Below are 25,268 nucleotides of genomic sequence, written 5' to 3'. Positions count from 1 at the left end.
CAACGCCTTAACCACTCGGCCATCACAGCACTCACGGCAGTCAAGTCAAACAGACTCAAGCAACTTCTTGGGAGGGTTTCACCAGCTCAAAATGACACATTAATACAATTCCAAATGCACAATAACAAATTCTATCCTCGACACACTCGTCCATACACAGCACACAATGTTTAGGAAATAAAATAACAAACATTTCATCTGACTTTCTAAATTTTGTCTACGATTTCTTTCATTTTCTTTCTCCCACTCCACAGTTGAGCTGTCTACTTTTTACTCGGGCCAGTCTTTTGTCATATTTTGTGTCATCCAACAGTATTCACCAGTGGCCTTTCAAACGAGATGCCAAAAGAAAGACGTTAATCACACAACATGCAAAAAGATACGCTGTGAACAGGATTCGAACCTGCGCGGGAATAACCCATTGGATTTCAAGTCCAACGCCTTAACCACTCGGCCATCACAGCTCTCCCATATCCCCTCACTAGTAAAGGAACTATCTTGTAGAAAGTCAGCTTTAGTTAAATAGCAAAACTAAAAGTAAGACGCTGTGAACAGGATTCGAACCTGCGCGGGAATACACCATTGGATTTCGAGTCCAACGCCTTAACCACTCGGCCATCACAGCTCTCCCATATCCCCTCACTAGTAAAGGAACTATCTTGTAGAAAGTCAGCTTTAGTTAAATAGCAAAACTAAAAGTAAGAAGATATGAACAAGATTCGAACCTGCGCGGGAATATACCATTGGATTTCGAGTCCAACGCCTTAACCACTCGGCCATCACAGCTCTCCCATATCCCCTCACTAGTAAAGGAACTATCTTCTAGAAAGTCAGCTTTAGTTAAATAGCAATACTAAAAGTAAGAAGCTATGAACAAGATTCGAACCTGCGCGGGAATATCCCATTGGATTTCAAGTCCAACGCCTTAACCACTCGGCCATCACAGCTCTCCCATATCCCCTCACTAGTAAAGGAAACATCTTGTAGAAAGTCAGCTTTAGTTAAATAGCAAAACTAAAAGTAAGACGCTATGAGAAACTCAAGCAACTTCTTGGGAGGGTTTCACCAGCTCAAAATGACACATCAACACTATTCCAAATGCACAATAACAAATTCTATCCTCGACACACTCGTCCATACACAGCACACAATGTTTAGGAAATAAACTAACAAACATTTCATCTGACTTTCTAAATTTTGTCTACGATTTCTTTCATTTTCTTTCTCCCACTCTACAGTTGAGCTGTCTACTTTTTACTCGGGCCAGTCTTTTGTCATATTTTGTGTCATCCAACAGTATTCACCAGTGGCCTTTCAAACGAGATGCCAAAAGAAAGACGTTAATCACACAACATGCAAAAAGATACGCTGTGAACAGGATTCGAACCTGCGCGGGAATAACCCATTGGATTTCAAGTCCAACGCCTTAACCACTCGGCCATCACAGCTCTCCCATATCCCCTCACTAGTAAAGGAACTATCTTGTAGAAAGTCAGCTTTAGTTAAATAGCAAAACTAAAAGTAAGAAGCTATGACAAACTCAATCAACTTCTTGGGAGGGTTTCACCAGCTCAAAATGATACATCAATACTATTCCAAATGCACAATAACAAATTCTATCCTCGAGACACTCGTCCATACACAGAACACAATGTTTAGAAAATAAACTAACAAACATTTCATCTGACTTTCTAAATTTTGTCTACGATTTCTTTTATTTTCTTTCTCCCACTCTACAGTTTAGCTGTCTACTTTCTACTCGGGCCAGTCTTTTGTCATATTTTGTGTCATCCAACACTATTCACCAGTGGCCTTTCAAACGAGATGCCAAAAGAAAGACGTTAATCACACAACATGCAAAAAGATACGCTGTGAACAGGATTCGAACCTGCGCGGGAATAACCCATTGGATTTCAAGTCCAACGCCTTAACCACTCGGCCATCACAGCTCTCCCATATCCCCTCACTAGTAAAGGAACTATCTTGTAGAAAGTCAGCTTTAGTTAAATAGCAAAACTAAAAGTAAGAAGCTATGAACAGGATTCGAAACTGCGCGGGAATATCCCATTGGATTTCGAGTCCAACGCCTTAACCACTCGGCCATCACAGCACTCACGGCAGTCAAGTCAAACAGACTCAAGCAACTTCTTGGGAGGGTTTCACCAGCTCAAAATGACACCTCAATACAATTCCAAATGCACAATAACAAATTCTATCCTCGACACACTCGTCCATACACAGCACACAATGTTTAGGAAATAAACTAACAAACATTTCATCTGACTTTCTAAATTTTGTCTACGATTTCTTTCATTTTCTTTCTCCCACTCCACAGTTGAGCTGTCTACTTTTTACTCGGGCCAGTCTTTTGTCATATTTTGTGTCATCCAACAGTATTCACCAGTGGCCTTTCAAACGAGATGCCAAAAGAAAGACGTTAATCACACAACATGCAAAAAGATACGCTGTGAACAGGATTCGAACCTGCGCGGGAATAACCCATTGGATTTCAAGTCCAACGCCTTAACCACTCGGCCATCACAGCTCTCCCATATCCCCTCACTAGTAAAGGAACTATCTTGTAGAAAGTCAGCTTTAGTAAAATAGCAAAACTAAAAGTAAGACGCTGTGAACAGGATTCGAACCTGCGCGGGAATATACCATTGGATTTCGAGTCCAACGCCTTAACCACTCGGCCATCACAGCTCTCCCATATCCCCTCACTAGTAAAGGAACTGTCTTGTAGAAAGTCAGCTTTAGTTAAATAGCAAAACTAAAAGTAAGAAGCTATGAACAAGATTCGAACCTGCCCGGGAATATGCCATTGGATTTCAAGTCCAACGCCTTAGCCACTCGGCCATCACAGCTCTCCCATATCCCCTCACTAGTAAAGGAAATATCTTGTAGAAAGTCAGCTTTAGTTAAATAGCAAAACTAAAAGTAAGACGCTATGAGAAACTCAAGCAACTTCTTGGGAGGGTTTCACCAGCTCAAAATCACACATCAACACTATTCCAAATGCACAATAACAAATTCTATCCTCGACACACTCGTCCATACACAGCACACAATGTTTAGGAAATAAACTAACAAACATTTCATCTGACTTTCTAAATTTTGTCTACGAATTCTTTCATTTTCTTTCTCCCACTCTACAGTTTAGCTGTCTACTTTTTACTCGGGCCAGTCTTTTGTCATATTTTGTGTCATCCAACAGTATTCACCAGTGGCCTTTCAAACGAGATGCCAAAAGAAAGACGTTAACCACACAACATGCAAAAAGATACGCTGTGAACAGGATTCGAACCTGCGCGGGAATAACCCATTGGATTTCAAGTCCAACGCCTTAACCACTCGGCCATCACAGCTCTCCCATATCCCCTCACTAGTAAAGGAACTATCTTGTAGAAAGTCAGCTTTAGTTAAATAGCAAAACTAAAAGTAAGACGCTGTGAACAGGATTCGAACCTGCGCGGGAATATCCCATTGGATTTCGAGTCCAACGCCTTAACCACTCGGCCATCACAGCACTCACGGCAGTCAAGTCAAACAGACTCAAGCAACTTCTTGGGAGGGTTTCACCAGCTCAAAATGACACATCAATACTATTCCAAATGCACAATAACAAATTCTATCCTCGACACACTCGTCCATACACAGCACACAATGTTTAGGAAATAAACTAACAAACATTTCATCTGACTTTCTAAATTTTGTCTACGATTTCTTTCATTTTCTTTCTCCCACTCTACAGTTTAGCTGTCTACTTTCTACTCGGGCCAGTCTTTTGTCATATTTTGTGTCATCCAACAGTATTCACCAGTGGCCTTTCAAACGAGATGCCAAAAGAAAGACGTTAACCACACAACATGCAAAAAGATACGCTGTGAACAGGATTCGAACCTGCGCGGGAATAACCCATTGCATTTCAAGTCCAACGCCTTAACCACTCGGCCATCACAGCTCTCCCATATCCCCTCACTAGTAAAGGAACTATCTTGTAGAAAGTCAGCTTTAGTTAAATAGCAAAACTAAAAGTAAGAAGCTATGACAAACTCAAGCAACTTCTTGGGAGGGTTTCACCAGCTCAAAATGATACATCAATACTATTCCAAATGCACAATAACAAATTCTATCCTCGACACACTCGTCCATACACAGCACACAATGTTTAGGAAATAAACTAACAAACATTTCATCTGACTTTCTAAATTTTGTCTACGAATTCTTTCATTTTCTTTCTCCCACTCTACAGTTTAGCTGTCTACTTTCTACTCGGGCCAGTCTTTTGTCATATTTTGTGTCATCCAACAGTATTCACCAGTGGCCTTTCAAACGAGATGCCAAAAGAAAGACGTTAACCACACAACATGCAAAAAGATACGCTGTGAACAGGATTCGAACCTGCGCGGGAATAACCCATTGGATTTCAAGTCCAACGCCTTAACCACTCGGCCATCACAGCTCTCCCATATCCCCTCACTAGTAAAGGAACTATCTTGTAGAAAGTCAGCTTTAGTTAAATAGCAAAACTAAAAGTAAGAAGCTATGACAAACTCAAGCAACTTCTTGGGAGGGTTTCACCAGCTCAAAATGATACATCAATACTATTCCAAATGCACAATAACAAATTCTATCCTCGACACACTCGTCCATACACAGCACACAATGTTTAGGAAATAAACTAACAAACATTTCATCTGACTTTCTAAATTTTGTCTACGATTTCTTTCATTTTCTTTCTCCCACTCTACAGTTTAGCTGTCTACTTTCTACTCGGGCCAGTCTTTTGTCATATTTTGTGTCATCCAACAGTATTCACTAGTGGCCTTTCAAACGAGATGCCAAAAGAAAGACGTTAATCACACAACATGCAAAAAGATACGCTGTGAACAGGATTCGAACCTGCGCGGGAATAACCCATTGGATTTCGAGTCCAACGCCTTAACCACTCGGCCATCACAGCTCTCCCATATCTCCTCACTAGTAAAGGAACTATCTTGTAGAAAGTCAGCTTTAGTTAAATAGCAAAACTAAAAGTAAAACGCTATGACAAACTCAAGCAACTTCTTGGGAGGGTTTCACCAGCTCAAAATGACACATCAATACTATTCCAAATGCACAATAACAAATTCTATCCTCGACACACTCGTCCATACACAGCACAGAATGTTTAGGAAATAAAACAACAAACATTTCATCTGACTTTCTAAATTTTGTCTACGATTTCTTTCATTTTCTTTCTCCCACTCTACAGTTTGGCTGTCTACTTTCCACTCGGGCCAGTCTTTTGTCATATTTTGTGTCATCCAACAGTATTCACCAGTGGCCTTTCAAACGAGATGCCAAAAGAAAGACGTTAACCACACAACATGCAAAAAGATACGTTGTGAACAGGATTCGAACCTGCGCGGGAATAACCCATTGGATTTCAAGTCCAACGCCTTAACCACTCGGCCATCACAGCTCTCCCATATCCCCTCACTAGTAAAGGAACTATCTTGTAGAAAGTCAGCTTTAGTTTAATAGCAAAACTAAAATTAAGACGCTGTGAACAGGATTCGAATCTGCGCGGGAATATCCCATTGGATTTCGAGTCCAACGCCTTAACCACTCGGCCATCACAGCACTCACGGCAGTCAAGTCAAACAGACTCAAGCAACTTCTTGGGAGGGTTTCACCAGTTCAAAATGACACATCAATACTATTCCAAATGCACAATAACAAATTCTATCCTCGACACACTCGTCCATACACAGCACACAATGTTTAGGAAATAAACTAACAAACATTTCATCTGACTTTCTAAATTTTGTCTACGATTTCTTTCATTTTCTTTCTCCCACTCTACAGTTGAGCTGTCTACTTTCTACTCGGGCCAGTCTTTTGTCATATTTTGTGTCATCCAACAAAATTAACCAGTGGCCTTTCAAACGAGATGCCAAAAGAAAGACGTTAATCACACAACATGCAAAAAGATACGCTGTGAACAGGATTCGAACCTGCGCGGGAATAACCCATTGGATTTCGAGTCCAACGCCTTAACCACTCGGCCATCACAGCTCTCCCATATCCCCTCACTAGTAAAGGAACTATCTTGTAGAAAGTCAGCTTTAGTTAAATAGCAAAACTAAAAGTAAAACGCTATGACAAACTCAAGCAACTTCTTGGGAGGGTTTCACCAGCTCAAAATGACACATCAATACTATTCCAAATGCACAATAACAAATTCTATCCTCGACACACTCGTCCATACACAGCACACAATGTTTAGGAAATAAAATAACAAACATTTCATCTGACTTTCTAAATTTTGTCTACGATTTCTTTCATTTTCTTTCTCCAACTCTACAGTTTGGCTGTCTACTTTCCACTCGGGCCAGTCTTTTGTCATATTTTGTGTCATCCAACAGTATTCACCAGTGGCCTTTCAAACGAGATGCCAAAAGAAAGACGTTAACCACACAACATGCAAAAAGATACGTTGTGAACAGGATTCGAACCTGCGCGGGAATAACCCATTGGATTTCGAGTCCAACGCCTTAACCACTCGGACATCACAGCTCTCCCATATCCCCTCACTAGTAAAGGAACTATCTTGTAGAAAGTCAGCTTTAGTTAAATAGCAAAACTAAAAGTAAGACGCTGTGAACAGGATTCGAACCTGCGCGGGAATATCCCATTGGATTTCGAGTCCAACACCTTAACCACTCGGCCATCACAGCACTCACGGCAGTCAAGTCAAACAGACTCAAGCAACTTCTTGGGAAGGTTTCACCAGTTCAAAATGACACATCAATACTATTCCAAATGCACAATAACAAATTCTATCCTCGACACACTCGTCCATACACAGCACACAATGTTTAGGAAATAAACTAACAAACATTTCATCTGACTTTCTAAATTTTGTCTACGATTTCTTTCATTTTCTTTCTCCCACTCTACAGTTGAGCTGTCTACTTTCTACTCGGGCCAGTCTTTTGTCATATTTTGTGTCATCCAACAAAATTAACCAGTGGCCTTTCAAACGAGATGCCAAAAGAAAGACGTTAATCACACAACATGCAAAAAGGTACGCTGTGAACAGGATTCGAACCTGCGCGGGAATAACCCATTGGATTTCGAGTCCAACGCCTTAACCACTCGGCCATCACAGCTCTCCCATATCCCCTCACTAGTAAAGGAACTATCTTGTAGAAAGTCAGCTTTAGTTAAATAGCAAAACTAAAAGTAAAACGCTATGACAAACTCAAGCAACGTCTCGGGAGGGTTTCACCAGCTCAAAATGACACATCAATACTATTCCAAATGCACAATAACAAATTCTATCCTCGACACACTCGTCAATACACAGCACACAATGTTTAGGAAATAAACTAACAAACATTTCATCTGACTTTCTAAATTTTGTCTACGATTTCTTTCATTTTCTTTCTCCAACTCTACAGTTTGGCTGTCTACTTTCTACTCGGGCCAGTCTTTTGTCATATTTTGTGTCATCCAACAGTATTCACCAGTGGCCTTTCAAACGAGATGCCAAAAGAAAGACGTTAACCACACAACATGCAAAAAGATACGCTGTGAACAGGATTCGAACCTGCGCGGGAATAACCCATTGGATTTCAAGTCCAACGCCTTAACCACTCGGCCATCACAGCTCTCCCATATCCCCTCACTAGTAAAGGAACTATCTTGTAGAAAGTCAGCTTTAGTTAAATAGCAAAACTAAAAGTAAGACGCTGTGAACAGGATTCGAACCTGCGCGGGAATATCCCATTGGATTTCGAGTCCAACGCCTTAACCACTCGGCCATCACAGCACTCACGGCAGTCAAGTCAAACAGACTCAAGCAACTTCTTGGGAGGGTTTCACCAGTTCAAAATGACACATCAATACTATTCCAAATGCACAATAACAAATTCTATCCTCGAGACACTCGTCCATACACAGCACACAATGTTTAGGAAATAAACTAACAAACATTTCATCTGACTTTCTAAATTTTGTCTACGATTTCTTTCATTTTCTTTCTCCCACTCTACAGTTGAGCTGTCTACTTTCTACTCGGGCCAGTCTTTTGTCATATTTTGTGTCATCCAACAGTATTCACCAGTGGCCTTTCAAACGAGATGCCAAAAGAAAGATGTTAATCACACAACATGCAAAAAGATACGTTGTAAAACAGGATTCGAACCTGCGCGGGAATAACCCATTGGATTTCAAGTCCAACGCCTTAACCACTCGGCCATCACAGCACTCACGGCAGTCAAGACAAACAGACTCAAGCAACTTCTTGGGAGGGTTTCACCAGTTCAAAATGACACATCAATACTATTTCAAATGCACAATAACAAATTCTATCCTCGACACACTCGTCCATACACAGCACACAATGTTTAGGAAATAAACTAACAAACATTTCATCTGACTTTCTAAATTTTGTCTACGATTTCTTTCATTTTCTTTCTCCAACTCTACAGTTTGGCTGTCTACTTTCTACTCGGGCCAGTCTTTTGTCATATTTTGTGTCATCCAACAGTATTCACCAGTGGCCTTTCAAACGAGATGCCAAAAGAAAGACGTTAACCACACAACATGCAAAAAGATACGTTGTGAACAGGATTCGAACCTGCGCGGGAATAACCCATTGGATTTCAAGTCCAACGCCTTAACCACTCGGCCATCACAGCTCTCCCATATCCCCTCACTAGTAAAGGAACTATCTTGTAGAAAGTCAGCTTTAGTTAAATAGCAAAACTAAAAGTAAAACGCTATGACAAACTCAAGCAACTTCTTGGGAGGGTTTCACCAGCTCAAAATGACACATCAATACTATTCCAAATGCACAATAACAAGTTCTATCCTCGACACACTCGTCCATACACAGCACACAATGTTTAGGAAATAAAACAACAAACATTTCATCAGACTTTCTAAATTTTGTCTACGATTTCTTTCATTTTCTTTCTCCAACTCTACAGTTTGGCTGTCTACTTTCTACTCGGGCCAGTCTTTTGTCATATTTTGTGTCATCCAACAGTATTCACCAGTGGCCTTTCAAACGAGATGCCAAAAGAAAGACGTTAACCACACAACATGCAAAAAGATACGCTGTGAACAGGATTCGAACCTGCGCGGGAATAACCCATTGGATTTCGAGTCCAACGCCTTAACCACTCGGCCATCATAGCTCTCCCATATCCCCTCACTAGTAAAGGAACTATCTTGTAGAAAGTCAGCTTTAGTTAAATAGCAAAACTAAAAGTAAGACGCTGTGAACAGGATTCGAACCTGCGCGGGAATATCCCATTGGATTTCGAGTCCAACGCCTTAACCACTCGGCCATCACAGCACTCACGGCAGTCAAGTCAAACAGACTCAAGCAACTTCTTGGGAGGGTTTCACCAGCTCAAAATGACACATCAATACTATTCCAAATGCACAATAACAAATTCTATCCTCGACACACTCGTCCATACACAGCACACAATGTTTAGGAAATAAAATAACAAACATTTCATCTGACTTTCTAAATTTTGTCTACGATTTCTTTCATTTTCTTTCTCCCACTCTACAGTTGAGCTGTCTACTTTCTACTCGGGCCAGTCTTTTTCATATTTTGTGTCATCCAACAGTATTCACCAGTGGCCTTTCAAACGAGATGCCAAAAGAAAGACGTTAACCACACAACATGCAAAAAGATACGCTGTGAACAGGATTCGAACCTGCGCGGGAATAACCCATTGGATTTCAAGTCCAACGCCTTAACCACTCGGCCATCACAGCTCTCCCATATCCCCTCACTAGTAAAGGAACTATCTTGTAGAAAGTCAGCTTTAGTTAAATAGCAAAACTAAAAGTAAGACGCTGTGAACAGGATTCGAACCTGCGCGGGAATATCCCATTGGATTTCGAGTCCAACTCCTTAACCACTCGGCCATCAGAGCACTCACGGCAGTCAAGTCAAACAGACTCAAGCAACTTCTTGGGAGGGTTTCACCAGCTCAAAATGACACATCAATACTATTCCAAATGCACAAAAACAAATTCTATCCTCGACACACTCGTCCATACACAGCACACAATGTTTAGGAAATAAACTAACAAACATTTCATCTGACTTTCTAAATTTTGTCTACGATTTCTTTCATTTTCTTTCTCCCACTCTACAGTTGAGCTGTCTACTTTCTACTCGGGCCAGTCTTTTGTCATATTTTGTGTCATCCAACAGTATTAACCAGTGGCCTTTCAAACGAGATGCCAAAAGAAAGACGTTAATCACACAACATGCAAAAAGATACGCTGTGAACAGGATTCGAACCTGCGCGGGAATAACCCATTGGATTTCGAGTCCAACGCCTTAACCACTCGGCCATCACAGCTCTCCCATATCCCCTCACTAGTAAAGGAACTATCTTGTAGAAAGTCAGCTTTAGTTAAATAGCAAAACTAAAAGTATAACGCTATGACAAACTCAAGCAACTTCTTGGGAGGGTTTCACCAGCTCAAAATGACACATCAATACTATTCCAAATGCACAATAACAAATTCTATCCTCGACACACTCGTCCATACACAGCACACAATGTTTAGGAAATAAAATAACAAACATTTCATCTGACTTTCTAAATTTTGTCTACGATTTCTTTCATTTTCTTTCTCCAACTCTACAGTTTGGCTGTCTACTTTCCACTCGGGCCAGTCTTTTGTCATATTTTGTGTCATCCAACAGTATTCACCAGTGGCCTTTCAAACGAGATGCCAAAAGAAAGACGTTAACCACACAACATGCAAAAAGATACGTTGTGAACAGGATTCGAACCTGCGCGGGAATAACCCATTGGATTTCAAGTCCAACGCCTTAACCACTCGGCCATCACAGCTCTCCCATATCCCCTCACTAGTAAAGGAACTATCTTGTAGAAAGTCAGCTTTAGTTAAATAGCAAAACTAAAAGTAAGACGCTGTGAACAGGATTCGAACCTGCGCGGGAATATCCCATTGGATTTCGAGTCCAACGCCTTAACCACTCGGCCATCACAGCACGCACGGCAGTCAAGTCAAACAGACTCAAGCAACTTCTTGGGAGGGTTTCACCAGCTCAAAATGACACATCAATACTATTCCAAATGCACAATAACAAATTCTATCCTCGACACACTCGTCCATACACAGCACACAATGTTTAGGAAATAAACTAACAAACATTTCATCTGACTTTCTAAATTTTGTCTACGATTTCTTTCATTTTCTTTCTCCCACTCTACAGTTGAGCTGTCTACTTTCTACTCGGGCCAGTCTTTTGTCATATTTTGTGTCATCCAACAGTATTCACCAGTGGCCTTTCAAACGAGATGCCAAAAGAAAGACGTTAACCACACAACATGCAAAAAGATACGCTGTGAACAGGATTCGAACCTGCGCGGGAATAACCCATTGCATTTCCAGTCCAACGCCTTAACCACTCGGCCATCACAGCTCTCCCATATCCCCTCACTAGTAAAGGAGCTATCTTGTAGAAAGTCAGCTTTAGTTAAATAGCAAAACTAAAAGTAAGAAGCTATGACAAACTCAAGCAACTTCTTGGGAGGGTTTCACCAGCTCAAAATGATACATCAATACTATTCCAAATGCACAATAACAAATTCTATCCTCGACACACTCGTCCATACACAGCACACAATGTTTAGGAAATAAAACAACAAACATTTCATCTGACTTTCTAAATTTTGTCTACGATTTCTTTCATTTTCTTTCTCCAACTCTACAGTTTGGCTGTCTACTTTCCACTCGGGCCAGTCTTTTGTCATATTTTGTGTCATCCAACAGTATTCACCAGTGGCCTTTCAAACGAGATGCCAAAAGAAAGACGTTAACCACACAACATGCAAAAAGATACGTTGTGAACAGGATTCGAACCTGCGCGGGAATAACCCGTTGGATTTCAAGTCCAACGCCTTAACCACTCGGCCATCACAGCTCTCCCATATGCCCTCACTAGTAAAGGAACTATCTTGTAGAAAGTCAGCTTTAGTTAAATAGCAAAACTAAAAGTAAGACGCTGTGAACAGGATTCGAACCTGCGCGGGAATATCCCATTGGATTTCGAGTCCAACGCCTTAACCACTCGGCCATCACAGCACTCACGGCAGTCAAGTCAAACAGACTCAAGCAACTTCTTGGGAAGGTTTCACCAGTTCAAAATGACACATCAATACTATTCCAAATGCACAATAACAAATTCTATCCTCGACACACTCGTCCATACACAGCACACAATGTTTAGGAAATAAACTAACAAACATTTCATCTGACTTTCTAAATTTTGTCTACGATTTCTTTCATTTTCTTTCTCCCACTCTACAGTTTAGCTGTCTACTTTCTACTCGGGCCAGTCTTTTGTCATATTTTGTGTCATCCAACAAAATTAACCAGTGGCCTTTCAAACGAGATGCCAAAAGAAAGACGTTAATCACACAACATGCAAAAAGGTACGCTGTGAACAGGATTCGAACCTGCGCGGGAATAACCCATTGGATTTCGAGTCCAACGCCTTAACCACTCGGCCATCACAGCTCTCCCATATCCCCTCACTAGTAAAGGAACTATCTTGTAGAAAGTCAGCTTTAGTTAAATAGCAAAGCTAAAAGTAAAACGCTATGACAAACTCAAGCAACGTCTCGGGAGGGTTTCACCAGCTCAAAATGACACATCAATACTATTCCAAATGCACAATAACAAATTCTATCCTCGACACACTCGTCAATACACAGCACACAATGTTTAGGAAATAAACTAACAAACATTTCATCTGACTTTCTAAATTTTGTCTACGATTTCTTTCATTTTCTTTCTCCAACTCTACAGTTTGGCTGTCTACTTTCTACTCGGGCCAGTCTTTTGTCATATTTTGTGTCATCCAACAGTATTCACCAGTGGCCTTTCAAACGAGATGCCAAAAGAAAGACGTTAACCACACAACATGCAAAAAGATACGCTGTGAACAGGATTCGAACCTGCGCGGGAATAACCCATTGGATTTCAAGTCCAACGCCTTAACCACTCGGCCATCACAGCTCTCCCATATCCCCTCACTAGTAAAGGAACTATCTTGTAGAAAGTCAGCTTTAGTTAAATAGCAAAACTAAAAGTAAGACGCTGTGAACAGGATTCGAACCTGCGCGGGAATATCCCATTGGATTTCGAGTCCAACGCCTTAACCACTCGGCCATCACAGCACTCACGGCAGTCAAGTCAAACAGACTCAAGCAACTTCTTGGGAGGGTTTCACCAGTTCAAAATGACACATCAATACTATTCCAAATGCACAATAACAAATTCTATCCTCGAGACACTCGTCCATACACAGCACACAATGTTTAGGAAATAAACTAACAAACATTTCATCTGACTTTCTAAATTTTGTCTACGATTTCTTTCATTTTCTTTCTCCCACTCTACAGTTGAGCTGTCTACTTTCTACTCGGGCCAGTCTTTTGTCATATTTTGTGTCATCAAACAGACTCAAGCAACTTCTTGGGAGGGTTTCACCAGTTCAAAATGACACATCAATACTATTCCAAATGCACAATAACAAATTCTATCCTCGAGACACTCGTCCATACACAGCACACAATGTTTAGGAAATAAACTAACAAACATTTCATCTGACTTTCTAAATTTTGTCTACGATTTCTTTAATTTTCTTTCTCCCTCTCTACAGTTGAGCTGTCTACTTTCTACTCGGGCCAGTCTTTTGTCATATTTTGTGTCATCCAACAGTATTCACCAGTGGCCTTTCAAACGAGATGCCAAAAGAAAGATGTTAATCACACAACATGCAAAAAGATACGTTGTAAAACAGGATTCGAACCTGCGCGGAAATAACCCATTGGATTTCAAGTCCAACGCCTTAACCACTCGGCCATCACAGCACTCACGGCAGTCAAGACAAACAGACTCAAGCAACTTCTTGGGAGGGTTTCACCAGTTCAAAATGACACATCAATACTATTGCAAATGCACAATAACAAATTGTATCCTCGACACACTCGTCCATACACAGCACACAATGTTTAGGAAATAAAATAACAAACATTTCATCTGACTTTCTAAATTTTGTCTACGATTTCTTTCATTTTCTTTCTCCCACTCTACAGTTGAGCTGTCTACTTTCTACTCGGGCCAGTCTTTTGTCATATTTTGTGTCATCCAACAGTATTCACCAGTGGCCTTTCAAACGAGATGCCAAAAGAAAGACGTTAACCACACAACATGCAAAAAGATACGCTGTGAACAGGATTCGAACCTGCGCGGGAATAACCCATTGGATTTCGAGTCCAACGCCTTAACCACTCGGCCATCACAGCTCTCCCATATCCCCTCACTAGTAAAGGAACTATCTTGTAGAAAGTCAGCTTTAGTTAAATAGCAAAACTAAAAGTAAAACGCTATGACAAACTCAAGCAACGTCTTGGGAGGGTTTCACCAGCTCAAAATGAGACATCAGTACTATTCCAAATGCACAATAACAAATTCTATCCTCGACACACTCGTCCATACACAGCACACAATGTTTAGGAAATAAACGAACAAACATTTCATCTGACTTTCTAAATTTTGTCTACGATTTCTTTCATTTTCTTTCTCCCACTCTACAGTTTGGCTGTCTACTTTCTACTCGGGCCAGTCTTTTGTCATATTTTGTGTCATCCAACAAAATTAACCAGTGGCCTTTCAAACGAGATGCCAAAAGAAAGACGTTAATCACACAACATGCAAAAAGATACGCTGTGAACAGGATTCGAACCTGCGCGGGAATAACCCATTGGATTTCGAGTCCAACGCCTTAACCACTCGGCCATCACAGCTCTCCCATATCCCCTCACTAGTAAAGGAACTATCTTGTAGAAAGTCAGCTTTAGTTAAATAGCAAAACTAAAAGTAAAACGCTATGACAAACTCAAGCAACTTCTTGGGAGGGTTTCACCAGCTCAAAATGACACATCAATACTATTCCAAATGCACAATAACAAATTCTATCCTCGACACACTCGTCCATACACAACACACAATGTTTAGGAAATAAAATAACAAACATTTGATCTGACTTTCTAAATTTTGTCTACGATTTCTTTCATTTTCTTTCTCCCACTCTACAGTTGAGCTGTCTACTTTTTACTCGGGCCAGTCTTTTGTCATATTTTGTGTCATCCAACAGTATTCACCAGTGGCCTTTCAAACGAGATGCCAAAAGAAAGACGTTAACCACACAACATGCAAAAAGATACGCTGTGAACAGGATTCGAACCTGCGCGGGAATAACCCATTGGATTTCGAGTCCAACGCCTTAACCACTCGGCCATCACAGCTCTCCCATATCCCCTCACTAGTAAAGGAACTATCTTGTAGAAAGTCAGCTTTAGTTAAATAGCAAAACTAAAAGTAAGACGCTGTGAACAGGATTCGAACCTGCGCGGGAATATCCCATTGGATTTCGAGTCCAACGCCTTAACCACTCGGCCATCACAGCACTCACGGCAGTCAAGTCAAACAGACTCAAGCAACTTCTTGGGTGGGTTTCACCAGCTCAAAATGACACATCAATACTATTCTAAATGCACAATAACAAATTCTATCCTCGACACACTCGTCCATACACAGCACACAATGTTTAGGAAATAAACTAACAAACATTTCATCTGACTTTCTAAATTTTGTCTACGATTTCTTTCATTTTCTTTCTCACACTCTACAGTTCAGCTGTCTACTTTCTACTCGGGCCAGTCTTTTGTCATATTTTGTGTCATCCAACAAAATTAACCAGTGGCCTTTCAAACGAGATGCCAAAAGAAAGACGTTAATCACACAACATGCAAAAAGATACGCTGTGAACAGGATTCGAACCTTCGCGGGAATAACCCATTGGATTTCGAGTCCAACGCCTTAACCACTCGGCCATCAGAGCTCTCCCATATCCCCTCACTAGTAAAGGAACTATCTTGTAGAAAGTCAGCTTTAGTTAAATAGCAAAACTAAAAGTAAAACGCTATGACAAACTCAAGCAACGTCTTGGGAGGGTTTCACCAGCTCAAAATGAGACATCAGTACTATTCCAAATGCACAATAACAAATTCTATCCTCGACACACTCGTCCATACACAGCACACAATGTTTAGGAAATAAACGAACAAACATTTCATCTGACTTTCTAAATTTTGTCTACGATTTCTTTCATTTTCTTTCTCCCACTCTACAGTTTGGCTGTCTACTTTCTACTCGGGCCAGTCTTTTGTCATATTTTGTGTCATCCAACAAAATTAACCAGTGGCCTTTCAAACGAGATGCCAAAAGAAAGACGTTAATCACACAACATGCAAAAAGATACGCTGTGAACAGGATTCGAACCTGCGCGGGAATAACCCATTGGATTTCGAGTCCAACGCCTTAACCACTCGGCCATCACAGCTCTCCCATATCCCCTCACTAGTAAAGGAACTATCTTGTAGAAAGTCAGCTTTAGTTAAATAGCAAAACTAAAAGTAAAACGCTATGACAAACTCAAGCAACTTCTTGGGAGGGTTTCACCAGCTCAAAATGACACATCAATACTATTCCAAATGCACAATAACAAATTCTATCCTCGACACACTCGTCCATACACAACACACAATGTTTAGGAAATAAAATAACAAACATTTGATCTGACTTTCTAAATTTTGTCTACGATTTCTTTCATTTTCTTTCTCCCACTCTACAGTTGAGCTGTCTACTTTCTACTCGGGCCAGTCTTTTGTCATATTTTGTGTTATCCAACAGTATTCACCAGTGGCCTTTCAAACGAGATGCCAAAAGAAAGACGTTAACCACACAACATGCAAAAAGATACGCTGTGAACAGGATTCGAACCTGCGCGGGAATAACCCATTGGATTTCGAGTCCAACGCCTTAACCACTCGGCCATCACAGCTCTCCCATATCCCCTCACTAGTAAAGGAACTATCTTGTAGAAAGTCAGCTTTAGTTAAATAGCAAAACTAAAAGTAAGACGCTGTGAACAGGATTCGAACCTGCGCCGGAATAACCCATTGGATTTCGAGTCCAACGCCTTAACCACTCGGCCATCACAGCACTCACGGCAGTCAAGTCAAACAGACTCAAGCAACTTCTTGGGCGGGTTTCACCAGCTCAAAATGACACATCAATACTATTCCAAATGCACAATAACAAATTCTATCCTCGACACACTCGTCCATACACAGCACACAATGTTGAGGAAATAAACTAACAAACATTTCATCTGACTTTCTAAATTTTGTCTACGATTTCTTTCATTTTCTTTCTCCCACTCTACAGTTTAGCTGTCTACTTTCTACTCGGGCCAGTCTTTTGTCATATTTTGTGTCATCCAACAGTATTAACCAGTGGCCTTTCAAACGAGATGCCAAAAGAAAGACGTTAATCACACAACATGCAAAAAGATACGCTGTGAACAGGATTCGAACCTGCGCGGGAATAACCCATTGGATTTCGAGTCCAACGCCTTAACCACTCGGCCATCACAGCTCTCCCATATCCCCTCACTAGTAAAGGAACTATCTTGTAGAAAGTCAGCTTTAGTTAAATAGCAAAAGTAAAAGTAAAACGCTATGACAAACTCAAGCAACTTCTTGGGAGGGTTTCACCAGCTCAAAATGACACATCAATACTATTCCAAATGCACAATAACAAATTCTATCCTCGACACACTCGTCCATACACAGCACACAATGTTTAGGAAATAAACTGACAAACATTTCATCTGACTTTCTAAATTTTGTCTACGATTTCTTTCATTTTCTTTCTCCAACTCTACAGTTTGGCTGTCTACTTTCTACTCGGGCCAGTCTTTTGTCATATTTTGTGTCATCCAACAGTATTCACCAGTGGCCTTTCAAACGAGATGCCAAAAGAAAGACGTTAACCACACAACATGCAAAAAGATACGCTGTGAACAGGATTCGAACCTGCGCGGGAATAACCCATTGGATTTCAAGTCCAACGCCTTAACCACTCGGCCATCACAGCTCTCCCATATCCCCTCACTAGTAAAGGAACTATCTTGTAGAAAGTCAGCTTTCGTTAAATAGCAAAACTAAAAGTAAGACGCTGTGAACAGGATTCGAACCTGCGCGGGAATAACCCATTGGATTTCGAGTCCAACGCCTTAACCACTCGGCCATCACAGCACTCACGGCAGTCAAGTCAAACAGACTCAAGCAACTTCTTGGGAGGGTTTCACCAGCTCAAAATGACACATCAATACTATTCCAAATGCACAATAACAAATTCTATCCTCGACACACTCGTCCATACACAGCACACAATGTTGAGGAAATAAACTAACAAACATTTCATCTGACTTTCTAAATTTTGTCTACGATTTCTTTCATTTTCTTTCTCCCACTCTACAGTTTAGCTGTCTACTTTCTACTCGGGCCAGTCTTTTGTCATATTTTGTGTCATCCAACAGTATTAACCAGTGGCCTTTCAAACGAGATGCCAAAAGAAAGACGTTAATCACACAACATGCAAAAAGATACGCTGTGAACAGGATTCGAACCTGCGCGGGAATAACCCATTGGATTTCGAGTCCAACGCCTTAACCACTCGGCCATCACAGCTCTCCCATATCCCCTCACTAGTAAAGGAACTATCTTGTAGAAAGTCAGCTTTAGTTAAATAGCAAAACTAAAAGTAAAACGCTATGACAAACTCAAGCAACTTCTTGGGAGGGTTTCACCAGCTCAAAATGACACATCAATACTATTCCAAATGCACAATAACAAATTCTATCCTCGACACACTCGTCCATACACAACACACAATGTTTAGGAAATAAAATAACAAACATTTCATCTGACTTTCTAAATTTTGTCTACGATTTCTTTCATTTTCTTTCTCCCACTCTACAGTTGAGCTGTCTACTTTCTACTCGGGCCAGTCTTTTGTCATATTTTGTGTCATCCAACAGTATTCACCAGTGGCCTTTCAAACGAGATGCCAAAAGAAAGACGTTAACCACACAACATGCAAAAAGATACGCTGTGAACAGGATTCGAACCTGCGCGGGAATAACCCATTGGATTTCGAGTCCAACGCCTTAACCACTCGGCCATCACAGCTCTCCCATATCCCCTCACTAGTAAAGGAACTATCTTGTAGAAAGTCAGCTTTAGTTAAATAGCAAAACTAAAAGTAAGACGCTGTGAACAGGATTCGAACCTGCGCGGGAATAACCCATTGGATTTCGAGTCCAACGCCTTAACCACTCGGCCATCACAGCACTCACGGCAGTCAAGTCAAACAGACTCAAGCAACTTCTTGGGAGGGTTTCACCAGCTCAAAATGACACATCAATACTATTCCAAATGCACAATAACAAATTCTATCCTCGACACACTCGTCCATACACAGCACACAATGTTTAGGAAATAAACTGACAAACATTTCATCTGACTTTCTAAATTTTGTCTACGATTTCTTTCATTTTCTTTCTCCAACTCTACAGTTTGGCTGTCTACTTTCTACTCGGGCCAGTCTTTTGTCATATTTTGTGTCATCCAACAGTATTCACCAGTGGCCTTTCAAACGAGATGCCAAAAGAAAGACGTTAACCACACAACATGCAAAAAGATACGCTGTGAACAGGATTCGAACCTGCGCGGGAATAACCCATTGGATTTCAAGTCCAACGCCTTAACCACTCGGCCATCACAGCTCTCCCATATCCCCTCACTAGTAAAGGAACTATCTTGTAGAAAGTCAGCTTTCGTTAAATAGCAAAACTAAAAGTAAGACGCTGTGAACAGGATTCGAACCTGCGCGGGAATAACCCATTGGATTTCGAGTCCAACGCCTTAACCACTCGGCCATCACAGCACTCACGGCAGTCAAGTCAAACAGACTCAAGCAACTTCTTGGGAGGGTTTCACCAGCTCAAAATGACACATCAATACTATTCCAAATGCACAATAACAAATTCTATCCTCGACACACTCGTCCATACACAGCACACAATGTTTAGGAAATAAACTAACAAACATTTCATCTGACTTTCTAAATTTTGTCTACGATTTCTTTCATTTTCTTTCTCACACTCTACAGTTCAGCTGTCTACTTTCTACTCGGGCCAGTCTTTTGTCATATTTTGTGTCATCCAACAAAATTAACCAGTGGCCTTTCAAACGAGATGCCAAAAGAAAGACGTTAATCACACAACATGCAAAAAGATACGCTGTGAACAGGATTCGAACCTGCGCGGGAATAACCCATTGGATTTCGAGTCCAACGCCTTAACCACTCGGCCATCACAGCTCTCCCATATCCCCTCACTAGTAAAGGAACTATCTTGTAGAAAGTCAGCTTTAGTTAAATAGCAAAACTAAAAGTAAAACGCTATGACAAACTCAAGCAACTTCTTGGGAGGGTTTCACCAGCTCAAAATGACACATCAATACTATTCCAAATGCACAATAACAAATTCTATCCTCGACACACTCGTCCATACACAGCACACAATGTTTAGGAAATAAACTAACAAACATTTCATCTGACTTTCTAAATTTTGTCTACGATTTCTTTCATTTTCTTTCTCCCACTCTACAGTTGAGCTGTCTACTTTCTACTCGGGCCAGTCTTTTGTCATATTTTGTGTCATCCAACAGTATTCACCAGTGGCCTTTCAAACGAGATGCCAAAAGAAAGACGTTAACCACACAACATGCAAAAAGATACGCTGTGAACAGGATTCGAACCTGCGCGGGAATAACCCATTGGATTTCGAGTCCAACGCCTTAACCACTCGGCCATCACAGCTCTCCCATATCCCCTCACTAGTAAAGGAACTATCTTGTAGAAAGTCAGCTTTAGTTAAATAGCAAAACTAAAAGTAAGACGCTGTGAACAGGATTCGAACCTGCGCGGGAATATCCCATTGGATTTCGAGTCCAACTCCTTAACCACTCGGCCATCACAGCACTCACGGCAGTCAAGTCAAACAGACTCAAGCAACTTCTTGGGAGGGTTTCACCAGCTCAAAATGACACATCAATACTATTCCAAATGCACAATAAGAAATTCTATCCTCGACACACTCGTCCATACACAGCACACAATGTTTAGGAAATAAAATAACAAACATTTCATCTGACTTTCTAAATTTTGTCTACGATTTCTTTCATTTTCTTTCTCCCACTCTACAGTTCAGCTGTCTACTTTCTACTCGGGCCAGTCTTTTTCATATTTTGTGTCATCCAACAGTATTCACCAGTGGCCTTTCAAACGAGATGCCAAAAGAAAGACGTTAACCACACAACATGCAAAAAGATACGCTGTGAACAGGATTCGAACCTGCGCGGGAATAACCCATTGGATTTCAAGTCCAACGCCTTAACCACTCGGCCATCACAGCTCTCCCATATCCCCTCACTACTAAAGGAACTATCTTGTAGAAAGTCAGCTTTAGTTAAATAGCAAAACTAAAAGTAAAACGCTATGACAAACTCAAGCAACTTCTTGGGAGGGTTTCACCAGCTCAAAATGAGACATCAATACTATTCCAAATGCACAATAACAAATTCTATCCTCGACACACTCGTCCATACACAGCACACAATGTTTAGGAAATAAAATAACAAACATTTCATCTGACTTTCTAAATTTTGTCTACGATTTCTTTCATTTTCTTTCTCCCACTCTACAGTTCAGCTGTCTACTTTCTACTCGGGCCAGTCTTTTGTCATATTTTGTGTCATCCAACAGTATTCACCAGTGGCCTTTCAAACGAGATGCCAAAAGAAAGACGTTAACCACACAACATGCAAAAAGATACGCTGTGAACAGGATTCGAACCTGCGCGGGAATAACCCATTGGATTTCGAGTCCAACGCCTTAACCACTCGGCCATCACAGCTCTCCCATATCCCCTCACTAGTAAAGGAACTATCTTGTAGAAAGTCAGCTTTAGTTAAATAGCAAAACTAAAAGTAAGACGCTGTGAACAGGATTCGAACCTGCGCGGGAATATCCCATTGGATTTCGAGTCCAACGCCTTAACCACTCGGCCATCACAGCACTCACGGCAGTCAAGTAAAACAGACTCAAACAACTTCTTGGGAGGGTTTCACCAGCTCAAAATAACACATCAATACTATTCCAAATGCACAATAAGAAATTCTATCCTCGACACACTCGTCCATACACAGCACACAATGTTTAGGAAATAAAATAACAAACATTTCATCTGACTTTCTAAATTTTGTCTACGATTTCTTTCATTTTCTTTCTCCCACTCTACAGTTCAGCTGTCTACTTTCTACTCGGGCCAGTCTTTTGTCATATTTTGTGTCATCCAACAGTATTCACCAGTGGCCTTTCAAACGAGATGCCAAAAGAAAGACGTTAACCACACAACATGCAAAAAGATACGCTGTGAACAGGATTCGAACCTGCGCGGGAATAACCCATTGGATTTCAAGTCCAACGCCTTAACCACTCGGCCATCACAGCTCTCCCATATCCCCTCACTAGTAAAGGAACTATCTTGTAGAAAGTCAGCTTTAGTTAAATAGCAAAACTAAAAGTAAGACGCTGTGAACAGGATTCGAACCTGCGCGGGAATATCCCATTGGATTTCGAGTCCAACGCCTCAACCACTCGGCCATCACAGCACTCATGGCAGTCAAGTCAAACAGACTCAAGCAACTTCTTGGGAGGGTTTCACCAGCTCAAAATGACACATCAATACTATTCCAAATGCACAATAACAAATTCTATCCTCGACACACTCGTCCATACACAGCACACAATGTTTAGGAAATAAAATAACAAACATTTCATCTGACTTTCTAAATTTTGTCTACGATTTCTTTCATTTTCTTTCTCCCACTCTACAGTTGAGCTGTCTACTTTCTACTCGGGCCAGTCTTTTTCATATTTTGTGTCATCCAACAGTATTCACCAGTGGCCTTTCAAACGAGATGCCAAAAGAAAGACGTTAACCACACAACATGCAAAAAGATACGCTGTGAACAGGATTCGAACCTGCGCGGGAATAACCCATTGGATTTCAAGTCCAACGCCTTAACCACTCGGCCATCACAGCTCTCCCATATCCCCTCACTAGTAAAGGAACTATCTTGTAGAAAGTCAGCTTTAGTTAAATAGCAAAACTAAAAGTAAGACGCTGTGAACAGGATTCGAACCTGCGCGGGAATATCCCATTGGATTTCGAGTCCAACGCCTTAACCACTCGGCCATCACAGCACTCACGGCAGTCAAGTCAAACAGACTCAAGCAACTTCTTGGGAGGGTTTCACCAGCTCAAAATGACACATCAATACTATTCCAAATGCACAATAACAAATTCTATCCTCGACAAACTCGTCCATACACAGCACACAATGTTTAAGAAATAAAACAACAAACATTTCATCTGACTTTCTAAATTTTGTCTACGATTTCTTTCATTTTCTTTTTCCCACTCTACAGTTTAGCTGTCTACTTTCTACTCGGGCCAGTCTTTTGTCATATTTTGTGTCATCCAACAGTATTCACCAGTGGCCTTTCAAACGAGATGCCAAAAGAAAGATGTTAATCACACAACATGCAAAAAGATACGCTGTGAACAGGATTCGAACCTGCGCGGGAATAACCCATTGGATTTCAAGTCCAACGCCTTAACCACTCGGCCATCACAGCACTCACGGCAGGAAAGTCAAACAGACTCAAGCAACTTCTTGGGAGGGTTTCACCAGTTCAAAATGACACATCAATACTATTCCAAATGCACAATAACAACTTCTATCCTCGACACACTCGTCCATACACAGCACACAATGTTTAGGAAATAAACTAACAAATATTTCATCTGACTTTCTAAATTTTGTCTACGATTTCTTTCATTTTCTTTCTCCCACTCTACAGTTTAGCTGTCTACTTTCTACTCGGGCCAGTCTTTTGTCATATTTTGTGTCATCCAACAGTATTCACCAGTGGCCTTTCAAACGAGATGCCAAAAGAAAGATGTTAATCACACAACATGCAAAAAGATACGCTGTGAACAGGATTCGAACCTGCGCGGGAATAGCCCATTGGATTTCAAGTCCAACGCCTTAACCACTCGGCCATTACAGCACTCACGGCAGGAAAGTCAAACAGACTCAAGCAACTTCTTGGGAGGGTTTCACCAGCTCAAAATGACACATCAATACTATTCCAAATGCACAATAACAAATTCTATCCTCGACACACTCGTCCATACACAGCACACAATGTTTAGGAAATAAACTAACAAATATTTCATCTGACTTTCTAAATTTTGTCTACGATTTCTTTCATTTTCTTTCTCCCACTCTACAGTTTAGCTGTCTACTTTCTACTCGGGCCAGTCTTTTGTCATATTTTGTGTCATCCAACAAAATTAACCAGTGGCCTTTCAAACGAGATGCCAAAAGAAAGACGTTAATCACACAACATGCAAAAAGATACGCTGTGAACAGGATTCGAACCTGCGCGGGAATAACCCATTGGATTTCAAGTCCAACGCCTTAACCACTCGGCCATCACAGCACTCACGGCAGTCAAGTCAAACAGACTCAAGCAACTTCTTGGGAGGGTTTCACCAGTTCAAAATGACACATCAATACTATTCCAAATGCACAATAACAAATTTTATCCTCGACACACTCGTCCATACACAGCACACAATGTTTAGGAAATAAACTAACAAATATTTCATCTGACTTTCTAAATTTTGTCTACGATTTCTTTCATTTTCTTTCTCCCACTCTACAGTTTAGCTGTCTACTTTCTACTCGGGCCAGTCTTTTGTCATATTTTGTGTCATCCAACAGTATTCACCAGTGGCCTTTCAAACGAGATGCCAAAAGAAAGATGTTAATCACACAACATGCAAAAAGATACGCTGTGAACAGGATTCGAACCTGCGCGGGAATAACCCATTGGATTTCAAGTCCAACGCCTTAACCACTCGACCATCACAGCACTCACGGCAGGAAAGTCAAACAGACTCAAGCAACTTCTTGGGAGGGTTTCACCAGCTCAAAATGACACATCAATACTATTCCAAATGCACAATAACAAATTCTATCCTCGACACACTCGTCCATACACAGCACACAATGTTTAGGAAATAAAATAACAAACATTTCATCTGACTTTCTAAATTTTGTCTACGATTTCTTTCATTTTCTTTCTCCAACTCT

At 40.9% G+C, this 25,268-nt stretch overlaps 47 non-coding genes across 47 annotated transcripts; all 47 read right to left on the bottom strand.

Annotated features, from left to right (window-relative positions):
• Positions 1 to 382: 382 nt before the first annotated feature.
• On the bottom strand, positions 383 to 464 carry Trnas-uga (transfer RNA serine (anticodon UGA)). The gene has a single exon. It is a non-coding gene; the product is annotated as a tRNA-Ser (tRNA).
• Positions 465 to 1,366: 902 nt separating this feature from the next.
• Trnas-uga (transfer RNA serine (anticodon UGA)) lies at positions 1,367 to 1,448 on the bottom strand. Its single transcript has one exon. It is a non-coding gene; the product is annotated as a tRNA-Ser (tRNA).
• Positions 1,449 to 1,867: 419 nt separating this feature from the next.
• On the bottom strand, positions 1,868 to 1,949 carry Trnas-uga (transfer RNA serine (anticodon UGA)). The gene has a single exon. It is a non-coding gene; the product is annotated as a tRNA-Ser (tRNA).
• Positions 1,950 to 2,463: 514 nt separating this feature from the next.
• Positions 2,464 to 2,545, bottom strand: Trnas-uga (transfer RNA serine (anticodon UGA)). The gene has a single exon. It is a non-coding gene; the product is annotated as a tRNA-Ser (tRNA).
• A 79-nt stretch (positions 2,546 to 2,624) lies between these two features.
• Trnas-cga (transfer RNA serine (anticodon CGA)) lies at positions 2,625 to 2,706 on the bottom strand. Its single transcript has one exon. It is a non-coding gene; the product is annotated as a tRNA-Ser (tRNA).
• Positions 2,707 to 3,286: 580 nt separating this feature from the next.
• Trnas-uga (transfer RNA serine (anticodon UGA)) lies at positions 3,287 to 3,368 on the bottom strand. Its single transcript has one exon. It is a non-coding gene; the product is annotated as a tRNA-Ser (tRNA).
• A 79-nt stretch (positions 3,369 to 3,447) lies between these two features.
• Positions 3,448 to 3,529, bottom strand: Trnas-cga (transfer RNA serine (anticodon CGA)). Its single transcript has one exon. It is a non-coding gene; the product is annotated as a tRNA-Ser (tRNA).
• Positions 3,530 to 4,383: 854 nt separating this feature from the next.
• Positions 4,384 to 4,465, bottom strand: Trnas-uga (transfer RNA serine (anticodon UGA)). Its single transcript has one exon. It is a non-coding gene; the product is annotated as a tRNA-Ser (tRNA).
• Positions 4,466 to 4,884: 419 nt separating this feature from the next.
• Positions 4,885 to 4,966, bottom strand: Trnas-cga (transfer RNA serine (anticodon CGA)). The gene has a single exon. It is a non-coding gene; the product is annotated as a tRNA-Ser (tRNA).
• Positions 4,967 to 5,981: 1,015 nt separating this feature from the next.
• Trnas-cga (transfer RNA serine (anticodon CGA)) lies at positions 5,982 to 6,063 on the bottom strand. Its single transcript has one exon. It is a non-coding gene; the product is annotated as a tRNA-Ser (tRNA).
• Positions 6,064 to 7,078: 1,015 nt separating this feature from the next.
• On the bottom strand, positions 7,079 to 7,160 carry Trnas-cga (transfer RNA serine (anticodon CGA)). The gene has a single exon. It is a non-coding gene; the product is annotated as a tRNA-Ser (tRNA).
• Positions 7,161 to 7,579: 419 nt separating this feature from the next.
• On the bottom strand, positions 7,580 to 7,661 carry Trnas-uga (transfer RNA serine (anticodon UGA)). Its single transcript has one exon. It is a non-coding gene; the product is annotated as a tRNA-Ser (tRNA).
• A 79-nt stretch (positions 7,662 to 7,740) lies between these two features.
• Positions 7,741 to 7,822, bottom strand: Trnas-cga (transfer RNA serine (anticodon CGA)). The gene has a single exon. It is a non-coding gene; the product is annotated as a tRNA-Ser (tRNA).
• A 1,451-nt stretch (positions 7,823 to 9,273) lies between these two features.
• Trnas-cga (transfer RNA serine (anticodon CGA)) lies at positions 9,274 to 9,355 on the bottom strand. Its single transcript has one exon. It is a non-coding gene; the product is annotated as a tRNA-Ser (tRNA).
• Positions 9,356 to 9,707: 352 nt separating this feature from the next.
• Trnas-uga (transfer RNA serine (anticodon UGA)) lies at positions 9,708 to 9,789 on the bottom strand. The gene has a single exon. It is a non-coding gene; the product is annotated as a tRNA-Ser (tRNA).
• Positions 9,790 to 10,303: 514 nt separating this feature from the next.
• On the bottom strand, positions 10,304 to 10,385 carry Trnas-cga (transfer RNA serine (anticodon CGA)). The gene has a single exon. It is a non-coding gene; the product is annotated as a tRNA-Ser (tRNA).
• A 580-nt stretch (positions 10,386 to 10,965) lies between these two features.
• Trnas-cga (transfer RNA serine (anticodon CGA)) lies at positions 10,966 to 11,047 on the bottom strand. Its single transcript has one exon. It is a non-coding gene; the product is annotated as a tRNA-Ser (tRNA).
• Positions 11,048 to 11,400: 353 nt separating this feature from the next.
• On the bottom strand, positions 11,401 to 11,482 carry Trnas-gga (transfer RNA serine (anticodon GGA)). Its single transcript has one exon. It is a non-coding gene; the product is annotated as a tRNA-Ser (tRNA).
• A 580-nt stretch (positions 11,483 to 12,062) lies between these two features.
• Positions 12,063 to 12,144, bottom strand: Trnas-cga (transfer RNA serine (anticodon CGA)). Its single transcript has one exon. It is a non-coding gene; the product is annotated as a tRNA-Ser (tRNA).
• Positions 12,145 to 12,497: 353 nt separating this feature from the next.
• Trnas-cga (transfer RNA serine (anticodon CGA)) lies at positions 12,498 to 12,579 on the bottom strand. Its single transcript has one exon. It is a non-coding gene; the product is annotated as a tRNA-Ser (tRNA).
• A 419-nt stretch (positions 12,580 to 12,998) lies between these two features.
• Trnas-uga (transfer RNA serine (anticodon UGA)) lies at positions 12,999 to 13,080 on the bottom strand. The gene has a single exon. It is a non-coding gene; the product is annotated as a tRNA-Ser (tRNA).
• A 79-nt stretch (positions 13,081 to 13,159) lies between these two features.
• Positions 13,160 to 13,241, bottom strand: Trnas-cga (transfer RNA serine (anticodon CGA)). The gene has a single exon. It is a non-coding gene; the product is annotated as a tRNA-Ser (tRNA).
• A 1,049-nt stretch (positions 13,242 to 14,290) lies between these two features.
• Trnas-cga (transfer RNA serine (anticodon CGA)) lies at positions 14,291 to 14,372 on the bottom strand. Its single transcript has one exon. It is a non-coding gene; the product is annotated as a tRNA-Ser (tRNA).
• A 419-nt stretch (positions 14,373 to 14,791) lies between these two features.
• Trnas-cga (transfer RNA serine (anticodon CGA)) lies at positions 14,792 to 14,873 on the bottom strand. Its single transcript has one exon. It is a non-coding gene; the product is annotated as a tRNA-Ser (tRNA).
• A 419-nt stretch (positions 14,874 to 15,292) lies between these two features.
• Positions 15,293 to 15,374, bottom strand: Trnas-cga (transfer RNA serine (anticodon CGA)). The gene has a single exon. It is a non-coding gene; the product is annotated as a tRNA-Ser (tRNA).
• A 79-nt stretch (positions 15,375 to 15,453) lies between these two features.
• On the bottom strand, positions 15,454 to 15,535 carry Trnas-cga (transfer RNA serine (anticodon CGA)). Its single transcript has one exon. It is a non-coding gene; the product is annotated as a tRNA-Ser (tRNA).
• Positions 15,536 to 16,389: 854 nt separating this feature from the next.
• On the bottom strand, positions 16,390 to 16,471 carry Trnas-cga (transfer RNA serine (anticodon CGA)). Its single transcript has one exon. It is a non-coding gene; the product is annotated as a tRNA-Ser (tRNA).
• Positions 16,472 to 16,890: 419 nt separating this feature from the next.
• On the bottom strand, positions 16,891 to 16,972 carry Trnas-cga (transfer RNA serine (anticodon CGA)). Its single transcript has one exon. It is a non-coding gene; the product is annotated as a tRNA-Ser (tRNA).
• A 79-nt stretch (positions 16,973 to 17,051) lies between these two features.
• Trnas-cga (transfer RNA serine (anticodon CGA)) lies at positions 17,052 to 17,133 on the bottom strand. The gene has a single exon. It is a non-coding gene; the product is annotated as a tRNA-Ser (tRNA).
• A 353-nt stretch (positions 17,134 to 17,486) lies between these two features.
• On the bottom strand, positions 17,487 to 17,568 carry Trnas-cga (transfer RNA serine (anticodon CGA)). The gene has a single exon. It is a non-coding gene; the product is annotated as a tRNA-Ser (tRNA).
• Positions 17,569 to 17,987: 419 nt separating this feature from the next.
• Trnas-uga (transfer RNA serine (anticodon UGA)) lies at positions 17,988 to 18,069 on the bottom strand. Its single transcript has one exon. It is a non-coding gene; the product is annotated as a tRNA-Ser (tRNA).
• A 79-nt stretch (positions 18,070 to 18,148) lies between these two features.
• Trnas-cga (transfer RNA serine (anticodon CGA)) lies at positions 18,149 to 18,230 on the bottom strand. Its single transcript has one exon. It is a non-coding gene; the product is annotated as a tRNA-Ser (tRNA).
• A 353-nt stretch (positions 18,231 to 18,583) lies between these two features.
• On the bottom strand, positions 18,584 to 18,665 carry Trnas-cga (transfer RNA serine (anticodon CGA)). The gene has a single exon. It is a non-coding gene; the product is annotated as a tRNA-Ser (tRNA).
• A 419-nt stretch (positions 18,666 to 19,084) lies between these two features.
• Trnas-cga (transfer RNA serine (anticodon CGA)) lies at positions 19,085 to 19,166 on the bottom strand. The gene has a single exon. It is a non-coding gene; the product is annotated as a tRNA-Ser (tRNA).
• Positions 19,167 to 19,245: 79 nt separating this feature from the next.
• Positions 19,246 to 19,327, bottom strand: Trnas-cga (transfer RNA serine (anticodon CGA)). The gene has a single exon. It is a non-coding gene; the product is annotated as a tRNA-Ser (tRNA).
• A 353-nt stretch (positions 19,328 to 19,680) lies between these two features.
• Trnas-uga (transfer RNA serine (anticodon UGA)) lies at positions 19,681 to 19,762 on the bottom strand. The gene has a single exon. It is a non-coding gene; the product is annotated as a tRNA-Ser (tRNA).
• A 79-nt stretch (positions 19,763 to 19,841) lies between these two features.
• On the bottom strand, positions 19,842 to 19,923 carry Trnas-cga (transfer RNA serine (anticodon CGA)). The gene has a single exon. It is a non-coding gene; the product is annotated as a tRNA-Ser (tRNA).
• A 353-nt stretch (positions 19,924 to 20,276) lies between these two features.
• On the bottom strand, positions 20,277 to 20,358 carry Trnas-cga (transfer RNA serine (anticodon CGA)). Its single transcript has one exon. It is a non-coding gene; the product is annotated as a tRNA-Ser (tRNA).
• A 419-nt stretch (positions 20,359 to 20,777) lies between these two features.
• On the bottom strand, positions 20,778 to 20,859 carry Trnas-cga (transfer RNA serine (anticodon CGA)). The gene has a single exon. It is a non-coding gene; the product is annotated as a tRNA-Ser (tRNA).
• A 513-nt stretch (positions 20,860 to 21,372) lies between these two features.
• Positions 21,373 to 21,454, bottom strand: Trnas-uga (transfer RNA serine (anticodon UGA)). Its single transcript has one exon. It is a non-coding gene; the product is annotated as a tRNA-Ser (tRNA).
• A 419-nt stretch (positions 21,455 to 21,873) lies between these two features.
• Positions 21,874 to 21,955, bottom strand: Trnas-cga (transfer RNA serine (anticodon CGA)). The gene has a single exon. It is a non-coding gene; the product is annotated as a tRNA-Ser (tRNA).
• Positions 21,956 to 22,034: 79 nt separating this feature from the next.
• On the bottom strand, positions 22,035 to 22,116 carry Trnas-cga (transfer RNA serine (anticodon CGA)). Its single transcript has one exon. It is a non-coding gene; the product is annotated as a tRNA-Ser (tRNA).
• A 353-nt stretch (positions 22,117 to 22,469) lies between these two features.
• Positions 22,470 to 22,551, bottom strand: Trnas-uga (transfer RNA serine (anticodon UGA)). The gene has a single exon. It is a non-coding gene; the product is annotated as a tRNA-Ser (tRNA).
• Positions 22,552 to 23,064: 513 nt separating this feature from the next.
• Positions 23,065 to 23,146, bottom strand: Trnas-uga (transfer RNA serine (anticodon UGA)). Its single transcript has one exon. It is a non-coding gene; the product is annotated as a tRNA-Ser (tRNA).
• Positions 23,147 to 23,225: 79 nt separating this feature from the next.
• On the bottom strand, positions 23,226 to 23,307 carry Trnas-cga (transfer RNA serine (anticodon CGA)). Its single transcript has one exon. It is a non-coding gene; the product is annotated as a tRNA-Ser (tRNA).
• A 353-nt stretch (positions 23,308 to 23,660) lies between these two features.
• On the bottom strand, positions 23,661 to 23,742 carry Trnas-uga (transfer RNA serine (anticodon UGA)). The gene has a single exon. It is a non-coding gene; the product is annotated as a tRNA-Ser (tRNA).
• A 788-nt stretch (positions 23,743 to 24,530) lies between these two features.
• On the bottom strand, positions 24,531 to 24,612 carry Trnas-uga (transfer RNA serine (anticodon UGA)). The gene has a single exon. It is a non-coding gene; the product is annotated as a tRNA-Ser (tRNA).
• Positions 24,613 to 25,268: the final 656 nt, after the last annotated feature.

The sequence above is a fragment of the Haliotis asinina genome, chromosome 5, assembly GCF_037392515.1.
Source record: "Haliotis asinina isolate JCU_RB_2024 chromosome 5, JCU_Hal_asi_v2, whole genome shotgun sequence".
Classification (NCBI taxonomy): domain Eukaryota; kingdom Metazoa; phylum Mollusca; class Gastropoda; order Lepetellida; family Haliotidae; genus Haliotis; species Haliotis asinina.
This window is presented reverse-complemented; position numbering and strand designations above follow the sequence as displayed.